The 4,183-nt window shown below is 33.3% G+C and overlaps 1 pseudogene; it reads right to left on the bottom strand.

Annotated features, from left to right (window-relative positions):
• Nucleotides 1–922: 922 nt before the first annotated feature.
• Nucleotides 923–1,609, bottom strand: LOC125138198 (casein kinase II subunit beta-like; annotated as a pseudogene).
• Between the last annotated feature and the right edge of the window lie 2,574 nt (nt 1,610–4,183).

Here is a 4,183-nt window from a genome sequence, read left to right as displayed (position 1 = left end):
ACTCTCTATTCCAAGGCAAAAATAAAAGGCTTTATACTGTATTATAGTAGCTAATATAGAAGCTAAAAGACCCCAATTTTAGCTTCTTTTCACATTTACAATCATAAATCTGTTAATAAATCTGTGGATTGACATGTGTATTCCTGTCAGGTTTAGATATATCTACTGCTATTTATATTTTCCTTTGACTTTTACTAAACGTTACATTGAATTTATCATGTATAAAAATATATTTTGATTTAATTGCTATTTACTAAGTGAGATTTGAGATTTACTTTTTTATAATAATTTAAATAAATTTAATATAATTTATATAATTTTTATTATTCAGTCAGTGGTTTGACACAGCAAAGTCCTTTTCAACCTATATCCCAGAAATGTTTAAATATTAGGAGAATCGGTTGATTTTCAATATATGAAAAATTCCTTTCTAAAGTCATATGACTGTACCTTTCAATGTGGTAGTTTTTGTAGATTTCTTTAAAGATTTCTTCATTATTATAGTCATTATTATAGTGTATTAAGTATTCTTCTCATACACTAATAAATGTTGCTAATACATTTTAACATAACTAATTTTATTAATCATTAAATTAGCATAGAATTATTAAAAACATACCTTATCATTTCATGATTTTTATGTCTGGATACATCAAGCCTTTCCCTTTAAATATTTTTCCTGAAGAGATCTGACAAGATTTTTTTAAAAATTTGAATGAAATATGTCTTCTGCCTTTTTCCACTTTATTTTATATTCACACTACAATAATGAATCTTTTAAAGTATAAACCATAGGGGATTCCATAGGAATGATGGGGGGAGGATTAGAGCTGTCAAAGACTGAAGGACAGACGGGGTTGGAAATCAGCAAATGGTTTTGACAGGCTCTTGAAGTTGCTGTCGTATTACAACTACAGCTGTGTTAGGTCCTCGGATGGATCTTCCAAGTGTGGCGTTTGGCCATAAACTGGTTGATGGGCCACTTAGATCGGCATTCAGAATGTGCCATGAAGAACATGTGGGGGAAACTGGTGTCCAAGTCAGGGCCTTCCATGTGGCGCTGCTTCAGTGAAGCCTTGGGTGTGGACACATCAATGCATTTGAGGAAGTAGGGCTTCACCATGGCCCCACCTGCCACGTCGGAAACACCAATGGGAAGTTTTGGCTTGTTCTCACAGTGCACATAAGGTGATAGCCAAAGTGTTCCTGCTGATAGTTTTCCAACCTGTGTGGTTCCGTGGTTGGTGAGGATTTAGGGGATCTGAGACAACCCATACAGCATCTCAGCTGCTGGCTTAATTAGGTCGCTCTGGCTGGGGTTGTATTCCAACTCTTCATCAGGCTTTGGATTGAGATCATATATAAAGCTTGTCCATAGTGAAGCACCTGCTCATTGAGGTCACTGAGGTTAAATTTGTCCTGGATGTAGTCTTCATCTATTTCACAGAAGAATTCATTGCCACCTAACCCATGGAACACTTATTTTTTATGATGTTTAAATCATTTATTTTAACCTTATCACTTGTTTTTCATTACTGATTTCATGATGCTTCTCTGTCTCTATAGTTTTCTCTAGTGATCCTAAAAGTCTAAAAAGACTAACATTCATGCTACGAAAGTTAAGGTTTTTTTTTTTCTTTTATTTTGTTTTGCAAAGCTTGTCATAACTAAAATGTTTTTCTACTTAATTTAATGAATTTTAAGCAGCAATACATGGGAATAATATTTTTGGTTTCTACGTACTTTTAACTTTTGAGTGTATTATTTGTGGAAACGACTGTCCAAATGAGTTTAACTTGGTGGATTGATTTTACAATCAGAAGATACCTGCTTAGTCAGACTCAGATTAAAAACAAAATATCATTAACCTAGAAAACTCTCATTCAGTCACTGTTCTAGTTAACTACTCTTTTAACCTCTTAATCCAAAGATTAGTGTTGTCTTCTTTGGCACTAAAGTATTAATAAATAATGCATTATATACATTATAGATAACTGATTCTCATTGTGTGAATTCTCCTCAATTTTGTATGGCTTCTCCAATGCCTGGACATTTATGTGGGTAGTTTCCAGATTGGGTTTACAAATAATGCTGTAATGAGTATTCTAGCACATGCCTTTTAGTGATCTTATAAATGCATTACTATTGGATTTAGGTTTAAATACAGGTCTGGAATTGATGATCTGGAAATGTGTATCTTCAGCTTTTTTAAGTACTGTGAACAGTTTTTTAAACTGTTCTTATGCTTGAGTTTTGAGGTACGTAATTGACTGTGATATTTAAAAGAAATATAAAAATTCAGCTTTTACTTTCTTATTTACACAAACATTCATAAATGTGTGTTTTAAGTTTTTAATATTTTATAAAATTTTGTCATTAATGGCAGGTCTTATAACATCGTGGTAAGAAAATGTGATGCAGACCCTTATTATTTATATACTTTTAAATGTGCTGCAACTTATTTTCAAATGGACAAAGTATGTTGGAAAAATAGACAGGTGGATAGATTGAGAACATAGTTATGTAGAAAGAACAGCCCATAGTTTAGTAACTAAATTACTGCATTTCCTTTATCTAATACCTTCTTGTTTTGTTGAAGTGGTTTTTTGTTGTTGTTGATACTATCATTGTTTTTTGGTTTTTGGTGTTTTTTTTTTTTTTGTCCTTTTGCCTTTTCTAGGGCTGCTCCTACAGCATATGGAGGTTTCCAGGCTAGGGGTCCAATCAGAGCTATAGACACTGGCCTACGCCAGAGCCACTGCAACTTGGGATCTGAGGGGCGTCTTCGACCTACACCACAGCTCATGGCAATGCCAGATCCTTAACCCACTGATCAAAGCCAGGGATCGGACCTGCACCCCCATGGTTCCTAGTCGGATTTGTTTCCACTGCTCCACATGGAAACTCCTCACATCTCCATTTTAAACTGGTATATTTGTAAATATCAATTCACATTTCCTTTATTCTTCATCATGTTTTAAATAATTTTTCTTGTATATAAATATTTATTATAAAATGTTTTTTTCAAATATTGGGGTAATTTGGTTTTAACTGTCTCCATATTTGTAGATCTTTCATCTTTAAAAGTCAGATTTTATACTTTGTTTTTGATTCAGGAATAACCAAAAAACAGATTATTGCTGAGACATTTTTAAATATTAATAGTTCTTATTATCTCAGGGCTTCTAGTGTAGCTATAATTTTTAAGTTGTGTTTTTACCTTCTTAGCAATTTTTTAAATCTCACCTAAATTCATTTTTGGGAGTTCCTGTCATGGCTCAGTGGTTAACGAATCCGACTAGGAAACATGAGTATGCGGGTTCGATCCCTGGCCTTGCTCAGAGGGTTAAGGATCTAGCGTTACCATGAGCTGTGGTGTAGGTCGCAGATTCGGCTATGATCCCGCGTTTCTGTGGCTCTGGCGTAGGCCGACTGCTACAGCTCCGATTAGACCCCTAGCCTGGAAACCTCCATATGCCACAGGAGAGGCCCAAGAAATGGCAAAAAAGACCAAAATAAATAAATAAATAAATAAATAAATAAATAAATAAATAAATAAATAAAAATAAATTCATTTTGATTTATTAATACTTAATTTTAGCCTGTAATTCCCATCTAGTCATTGCTATTTCATAGACATTATGTATTTTTATATGACTATGACAGCAAAAGATTTCCTGAAGTATTTCCTAGATCATTGAGTCTTTTCTTTTTGACACATATGTACAGGGATCCTTCTGCATTGTTATCCCAAAGTGAGCACCTTGAGTTTCTCCAGATAATTCTACTCCTTGTATTGCGTAAAGAGAAGAAAATATCTCCTTGGGAATATGACATGTAGCCTAACTTAAACTTTTATTTTAAAATTATAGTTTCTTGCCAAAATAATACATGAAGATACTAACAGCTCATCATTTTCCCATTCCTATTTTACTGTTAACCTTTTTCTCTCTACTCTTGATTTTAATGCCAACACAAATTTCCAAGATTTTCTCTTTCTCATTGTTTCTCTTAGTCAATTTTCTCCTGTAACAACCCCCTGGATATGAAGATTTCTTTATTATCCATCCTACTACTTTTCTCTTTTTTATGCTACAATTATATTTATAGATTTAGGTGTGATATGATTATAAATATAATGTTTACTCAAAATAATGATTCTAACAAGCTGGTTTTCTCTTTC

This window comes from Phacochoerus africanus, chromosome 1 (genome assembly GCF_016906955.1).
Source record: "Phacochoerus africanus isolate WHEZ1 chromosome 1, ROS_Pafr_v1, whole genome shotgun sequence".
Taxonomy (NCBI): Eukaryota; Metazoa; Chordata; class Mammalia; order Artiodactyla; family Suidae; genus Phacochoerus; species Phacochoerus africanus.
The sequence above is the reverse complement of the archived record's forward strand: the minus strand, read 5'-3'. Positions and strand labels throughout refer to the sequence as shown.